Source organism: Passer domesticus, chromosome 1, assembly GCF_036417665.1.
Source record: "Passer domesticus isolate bPasDom1 chromosome 1, bPasDom1.hap1, whole genome shotgun sequence".
Lineage (NCBI taxonomy): Eukaryota > Metazoa > Chordata > Aves > Passeriformes > Passeridae > Passer > Passer domesticus.
In genome coordinates, this window is record NC_087474.1 from 111,905,362 (window position 1) to 111,913,552 (window position 8,191).

The 8,191-nt window shown below is 46.1% G+C and overlaps 1 long non-coding RNA gene across 2 annotated transcripts; it reads right to left on the reverse strand.

Annotated features, from left to right (window-relative positions):
• Positions 1-3,771: 3,771 nt before the first annotated feature.
• Positions 3,772-8,177, reverse strand: LOC135308874 (uncharacterized). Of its 2 annotated transcripts, none has more exons than XR_010369272.1 (3): positions 8,030-8,177; positions 7,806-7,905; positions 3,772-6,350 (listed from the first exon to the last, which is right to left on the reverse strand). It is a non-coding gene; the product is annotated as an uncharacterized LOC135308874 (long non-coding RNA). The 2 variants fall into 2 exon arrangements; XR_010369266.1 differs by having other exon boundaries at positions 3,772-6,911.
• Between the last annotated feature and the right edge of the window lie 14 nt (positions 8,178-8,191).

Consider the following 8,191-nt stretch of genomic DNA (forward strand, 5'->3'; position numbering starts at 1 on the left):
CTTCTATGGCTGCTCTGGCATGGAAATCCTCACAGTCCTCTGCTGAAAAAATTATTTCCACCATGACCCTGAGAAACATTTCAGAAATCTTTCTCTTCAGGGAAAAAGTTGTGGCCAAGTGGCTTTAAGCAATCATGTTTCATAAATTTGTTGAAAAAACATACTGCACTTACAAAGAAAACCAAACTGACAGAGAATCTGTCAAAATATATAAACACTTGTGTATATTTTAATTCCTGATTTTTTTAAAATTTTGTTTCTCTCGAAATGTGTCTCAAAGTGTAGGAAGGCCAGATGAAATTCACAGAGAAGCCCATTGAGCTCTGTGCAGCTGGGTGTGCCCACGTTTGCTGTCACCCAGCACTGTGGACAGAAGTATCCCATCAACCTGTTTCCTGATCTAGTGGATTTCCCCTAATTCAGAAACAGATCTTTTACAGCCGCTTTGGAGTCTGCACTAGAAAAACAAGAACAACTTACTCAATGAGAAAGTAGTTATTTTGCACACTTCGTTGTTATTCACAGATTGTCATGTGTATCCAGAAAAGGGCAGTGGAAATCATAAGACTGGAGCACAAGTGTTATGAGCACAGCTGAGGGAGCTGGGGTTGTTTACTCTGACAAAAAAGGAGGCTCAGGGGGGACCTTATCACTCTCTATAACTTGAAAGGAGGGTGCAGTGAGCAGGGTATGTGTCGGTCTCTTCTCTCAGGTAGCAAGTGCTGGGATAAGAGGAAATGGCCTCCAGTTGCATCAAGGGATGTTTAGATTGCATATTAGAAAAAACTTCTTCATGAAAAGGATTGTTGAGCACTAGAACAGGCTAGTTCCCAAGGAAGGAGTAGAGTCACCATCCCTGCAGGGACTTAAAGAGTGGTAGGTGTGGCACTTGGGGATGTGATTTAGTGGTGGACCCAGCAGTGCTGGGCTGAGCAGTTGGAACTGATGATGCAAAAGGTCTTTTCCAATCTAAATTATTCCATGATTTATGTGGGTGCATGAAACACCACAGATCAATGAATTGCTCTGAAAACATTGAGCGATGATCTGGGCTGCAACTTTCCAACACAAAACTTTTGTACCACACCTCTATTTCTGGAAGAAGAAAAATTTAACTTTATTTGGAAACCTGCCCACACAGCATAAACTTAGAACCAGTCCCCAGACAAGTATTTCTCTGCAGAAATGATTGTGCTGCATCCCTCTGGTGATAAATATGAGAGGCCCAGCCCAAGGGGGAAGGAGAGAAGACAAACAGCCTAATAAAGTACTCATCCTGAATAATTCATTAGATTAAAAATGGAAAGCAATGTATGCATTTAATAAATTGTGTTTGTATTAATTATGTGGAGGGAAATGAGCAGGTCCTGAAGAGTCTCCCTGAATCTGTTGGTCAGTGCTGGAGCAATGCAGGAGTGATGCCAAGGTGATGCCAAGGCAGTGCTGGGGCAGTGCGGGGCTGCTGCCAGGCGATGCCAGGCCAGTTCCGGCTTGGTACCAGCTGATGCTGGACAACGCTGGGCAACACTGCAGTGATGCAAGGCAATGCCAGAGGGGTGACAGGGCAGCCAGGCAGCCCTTGGCAGGAGCTGCCAAGTCAGTGCCAGGGCAATGAGCAGCAGTGCCAGCTGCTGATGAGTCAGTGCCAGGGTGATGCCAACTGGTGCCGGGTGGGACCCGGTGCTGCTGAGCATTGCAGTGGTGCTGGGCGATGCCAGGGCAAAGTCAGGAAATGCGGGTGTGGCCTGAGCGCTGCCAGGGCAGTGTCAGAGCAATGCCGGGGAGATGCTGGGGGGTGTGAGAGCGATGACAGCTTGGTGCCAGGGCAAAGCCAGGTGGTGCCATGACGATGCTGGGGGTGCCAGTACAATGCCATCTCGGTGCCAGTACGATGCCAGCTCACTGCCAGGGCGATGCTGGCAGTGCCAGCGTGGTGCCGGGGTTCCAGGGCGATGCCAGGGCGATGCTGGGGGTGCTAGTGCGATGCCCAGGGTGCCAGGACCATGCCTGGGGTGCCAGGGTGATGACACCTCAGTGCCAGGGCGATGCCACTTCGGTGCCAGGGGTGCCAGGGCCATGTCGGGGGTACCAGGGTGATGCCAGGGGTGCCAGGGCCATGCCGGGGTGCCAGGGCCATGCCGGGGTGTCAGGACCATGCCGGGGGTGCCAGATCAGTGCCGGGGGTGTCAGGATCATACCGGGGTGCCAGGGCCATGCCGGGGTGCCAGGGCCATGCCCGGTGCCGTCCCTGTGCGCGGGGGCCGCGCAGGCGGCCGGCGGTGCGCTGGCGCCCCCTGGCGCCGCGCAGTCTCCGCGCCCGCCTGCGGAAACACGGCCAGGCGGGAGGGGGGGTCAAAGCAAGCCCGGCAGCCCTTGTGCTGTCAGTGAAATTGGAAATTATTTAAAGTTGTAAAATAACAGTCCAATAAAAACGTGCGTCTCATCAGCAAAATTCACTGTGTTTTCAAGCTTTGTTATTCCGTTGCTTTGAAGACGTAATCTTCACTGTCCCAAATAATTTTTCCCCCCTTCTGAACCGATCCTTGTAAGTACTGTCGTTGTTTAGGTGTAAACAGCCCAGCTGCCCCATGGAAAAACTTTTTCATTTTGTATAGCTATATGTTTGTTTCATTTGGGCTTTAGTTCCACTCCCCCCCCCCCCCCCCCCCCGCCCCCCCCTTGATTTGGTTCTGGGTTTTCATTTATTGTTTTTTTAGCTTTATTAAATCAATTTTTTTGTCAAAAAAATCAGATGTGCAGGAGTGGAGATATCAAGCTGCTGTGGTGGGCCTGCATTCCCTCAAAAGCTAGTGATGCCTCAGAGCTGTTGGCTTCTGTGTGCCCCCTTGTTTTGGAAAGATGCTTGAACAAAGTGACTCACAGTCCTTTGGATGCTCTCTGCAGCATCTGCAGTTTTTGAAAGAGCAAATGCAGTTTATGCTATGCCCTACATTTTTCCTGTTATCAACTTTGTCCACTTAGAATTTATATTCATTGTATGTTCAGTGCAGAGCCAAGCAGTTAAAAATTACTCTCTACATTTTCAATTTTCTGAATTTGTGAAAGCATTTTACTTCCAAGTCTGTTGAGCCTTACTTTCCAAGCAGGCCTGTTGTGAGGCATCTTTATGCAGACCATGCAACCTAAAAGTATGGGGGCTTCTCCTCCATGCAGAGTGTCTTTTATCCACCTGGCATTCCTCTCCCACCTTGGCTGACCTTCACCTCTCAATTTGAGGACCACCTTGCCCTCCTTTGCTGATGTTCCTCCACATTACTAGAGGAAAGGTGGATTTTGAGACATGAGTGTATTATGCAGAGCAAGGATTAAGCCTCATGAACTACTACAGACACCAGCATGCAATACTGCAAACTCACAAGTCTCCTGTCCCACCCTGTGGGGGATCTGGTTACTGTATTGTTGGAGATCTTGTGAAGATCTCAGGAGGCGAATGTGTGGAGAGAGGATCGAGGATCAAGTAGATTAATATTACCTTTCATCATACTATTAATCCTAATATTAAGGAAAGTATAAAAAACGGGAGGACTCTTTTCAACAGTCATTTCTCTACAAGGACAAAGACAAACAAGCCAGGTGTGTCTCCCCTCCAAAGTCATTTACAGCAACTCCAGGTGAGAGATGTAAGAGCAGCAGAACAAGGAAAGGTAGTTATATCCAGATGAAGTCAGAGAATAGGCAGACTTGCAGCCATGGGATGGCAGCATTGGCAGGTCCCCAACAACATGGAACAGGAGCTAAGGGAGAGGATTACAAGTCAGGGGCTAAGGGAGAGGATTACAAGTCAGGCAAAGTTCATGGTGAAGATCATCTTGTTTGATGAAGACAATGCCACTGTGGAAGGTAATGATCTCCTGTTGGACGTCCAGATGGAAATTACATTGTCCTCAGAAAGCTGCCTGTTCTGTAAATCTCAGTTCATGGGCAAGCTCAGAGAACAGAAGTCCACCAGGGAAGTGCTCAAGATTGCCAAGTGTTCAAAGATCTCCTGTGAATTTCCTCAGGATTCTGAAGGTGTCTGACCAGCTGATTTCTAGGGACAATTTACAAATTTACAGTTTGGGACAGGAATGCAGCAGCCAGAGGCTACGGGGCATGGTCATTTGGGGCTGTGTCCATCACCTCCTCCTCCAAGGCACTGAGCAATACCTGACACAACCTTTCCCCTGAGACTGGAGAATCCCCAGAAAGTCTTGTCCCTGGGTGCCCTGTAATGTCCCCACTGACCCCTATCACTATCTCCGAACCCATTCCCAGCTAATCTCTCCTAACACCTTTTCTAATCTAATCTAAATAGCTTCTGGCAAACCCACTGATTCTGATTGTTAATTCTCCAGCCTCTCTGCTCGATCTGGCTGCTCACACAAGGCTGTCCCCTTTCTACTGGTGAAAGAACCTTATTGCCAGGTCAGAAGTCACACATCCCTGGGCACAGTGAGAATTAGTGGCTTTCCAGACAACGAGGTAGGACTTAGAGGGCATAGCATGGAAGTAGTGCATCATCATTGTACCTGGACAAAAGATACATGTTCTGATGCTGAGATGAAGCCTGTACATGTGTGGAAGAAGATCATATGCATCCAAAACAAGGTTTGTAGCTTGTTCAAACATTGAGTGCCCCTGCAAACCTTGAAAGGCTGGATAGGAAACAAGACACTGCCACCAAATACTCATCTAGGAGACTACATTAGGGAAATTAAGCATAGTACAAATTCTTCTTCTTTCTTTCTTTCTCGGGTAAAAATACTAGGACCTTTAATTTGATTGATTCATTGTTTCACTGTATATTTTCATAGAAACACATGGACATATTTTCATATGTTCATATTCTTCATTCTAGAAAACAGTGCTAATATTGTTTTGCTGTAGAATTTTTCAGATATTTTAGATATAGTTGATAAGTGCGTTCTTTTTTCCCACATCAAAACTCCCACAGAGCAAAACCTTTTACTATTGAAATTTTTTGGATGTTTGTGGAAGGTTTTAAGTCAATTTAATGTAAAACTCCTTCAGATATTTGAATGGTGAAATTAGCAAAAGCAACAAGAAATCTCAGATACTCCCTTTGCATGACTGGGTCAATTAGTTGAAAAAACCCTAATTAACACACAGTGTCTTCCATCTCACTCCAGCTCCTGTCTTAGGTCCTCTAATTGCCTGGGAAAAAGTGTCTACGCTGAGCAGCTGGGACGTGGAGGGGAGAAATCAGAAATGACACAAATTCAGTACTGCGCTACTGCAGGTAAACAGGAGGCAGGCTCACCATGCCACACTAATGAGTCCAATTATCGATTGAAACACATCTGGCTTGCCATGCTCCTTTTTGCAGTTTGCAGAGCTGTGGGGTCATGTAACCCAGCTCAATCCAACAGGGAGAAACCTTCCCCTGCTCCCAGCCCAACGCATCTAATGCTCTCCACAAGGCTGCATTTGTCACCAATTAGGGTGACAGCTGACAAAGCAAACCCTCTCAGAAATGATCTGTTTTCCTGTTTACCATGCTGCAGTAGTTTGTAGCAAAACTTACCCAGAGAAATTAACACTGGTATTAGGCTGCCATGGAAAACTTGTTGAATCATAATTAACATGTTAATATGGATTGCCTGAGCGATTTCTTGTAACAAACAATTCTGTCCTTTGAAATAAATGGGTTGGATCTTTCGCAATGGTGAGACATTATACCTCTTTCTCCACTCCAAGGTAAAAATCTACCTTAAAGGCAAAAAGGCCCTGGTTACAAGCTATTACCTTGAAGAAGACTATTAAAATATACTGTAGAAAATCTGAAAAGAATTTCTGTCAGTCTGCCCAATGCTGTGGTCCTGCAGTAAACTTGACTTGAATGAGGCTCTTTCAGCTCACCAAAATGGGGGTCAATTTCCTTCCCAAGGACTTATTTTCCTTTGCACTTACCCCCAGCCTTGGTGGGACTATGGCTGCAGCCCCACAGGCGACTGGTCTGTGTTTGGTTTCAGGGACCAGGAAGATTTGACAGGCATTCACAAAAGCATTTAAGCTTTCCAGTTCTCATTTCGACTGCCAATTTAAGCTTGCGTGGGTCTATCTAAACACTAGAATTAACTTTTTAAATTCAAAGAGCTAATGTTTCATGGGTGGAAATTGCCTTGAAACACCAGTTGCATAATCTGTCAATGAGGAGAAAATAGATGCAATAAATATTTGACAGAATATGCTAAGGACGTTTACTCACACTTTTGCAATCATTTCCAGTTAATTTCAGCAGGATCCTGGACATTTGGAGACTGGATTAGCCTACTGGTGGTGTTCTTCAGGGCAACTGTTACCCAGGAATCATTTCCAGACTTAGTTTTCTGGATAAAAATGCACCACAATGAACAAATATGCAGCTACCATCATACAGTCAGCCCAGAGTGAATCATTTTTCACAGCAAGAAAGTATTGAAATTTGAGAAGATTATGGATCTCAGGAAAAGGGCATTTCTATAAATAATTAGATTAGAACCAACAAATATGAAATTTATATTGAAAAATGTGACTGTTTATGAGATGTGATCTGTGGTTGCAGCTAAAAGAAATGTTCAGAGACAGATTTCAAAAGCAATGTGCACTTTTCAACCTCCTTCTGCCAAGAGAAAAAGCCTAGGTTTTGGGTTAGAGCAGAAGCCACACTTTTTAATGTAAAGAGGCGTTGTAGGGGACACAGCACCAAGGGGGCTTTATGCAAAAGGACCCTGAGATGAAAATAGCCAGAGAAACTGCAACTTTTATGCAACATCTAATGATCCTCTTATACTTACTAATGGCCAGACCCAGATGCATATAGAGTGGAGTGCTGAACTGCAGCCCTGTGGTCTCTTTGGCTTCTACTGTAGCACTGGTGCAACTTGGGCTGGACAGGGACACTCCTCAGCCTGGTGAGAGCAGGGTCACAGAGAGAACCAGAGAGTCCCAAGACTGAGGATATGCCTCAGATGAATCCCAGCAGGGCATCAGGATGCAGTATCCCTGCCTCCCTGCATGGCACATAGGCAAGCAGGGCACTCTGGCTGCAGCTAAGCACGCTCTACAGCCCAGGCATGGCCCAGCTGGGTCCAGGCTCAAAGCACCAGGACCACACAAAGGGGGGACTTGCAAGGAGGAGCTCATCCATGCAAGCACAGCATGTGCCTAAATCCAGCAGGCACAGGATGCCTCTTTGGTCAGTGTTCAGGGTCAGGTAATTAGCTGGTTTAAGCCAGCACAACTGTTCTGGCATTTGTGGAGTCATGCAGATTTAAAGCGGCTGAAGACACAGCCCAATTATCAGCAAGTAACCACATTCTGAGGCTGTAATTTCAGCCTGAATAAAATATGAGTGTCTTATGTGACAATTAGTTTTCTTGTTAGAGTGATGGCCTCATGAAGCCTCATTTCCCTCTGATGTAATGCACATCACATTGCACCTGCTTACCAAACACATAGGCCTGCCTGAACTGTCACTGCTGCCACTTCATGTGCTTTTTTTCTCAGCTCTGACTGATTTTTTTTCCTGCCATGCCTTCGCTGTTGTTTTTCCAGTTGCAGCCACAGTGCTGTGCTGTGGAGTGCCGCCCACACAGAAAATGCTGCCATCACAGACTCTCCCCACTGCTTTGGGAGAGGCTGCCTGATGTCCTAAAGCAGCATGCAGAGGTATCCCTGGGGTACCAGTTAAACACAGGTGCAGGCACAGCACAGGAGAGCAGCCCCCAGGTCCTCAGGCAACCTGAAGACCTCACTTTACACCTTGGTGGTACCTACCCTGAGAGATTTTAACTGCTCCTTACCTGTAAGCTAAACATCTGGGCGTGCTGCATCCCAAGATTTGAAGTGCAACCTCTTTTTTATTAGAACAGCAAATCTCAGCAAATTGCTTTCTGCTCCTCTCTGGAAAGTAAGACAATCACACTTTAGAGCTCAAGGCTTGCACTTGTTTTCCCCACAGTGTTTTCAGCATCACAGTCTAGACATTACTGCATTTACTGTGCTATCCATCTCTCAATGCACATACGTGCTCGCCCTTTTGCACCATCTGGTAATCCCTGATACACTCCATCACTTTATCACCCAGGAAAGCAAAGAAGGAAAACATTAGGAGCACAAAGGTGCTCTATGGGTTTATATAAATTAAGCATAGCTTAATCACTTGATTTCATTGGTGCAACATTCCTAT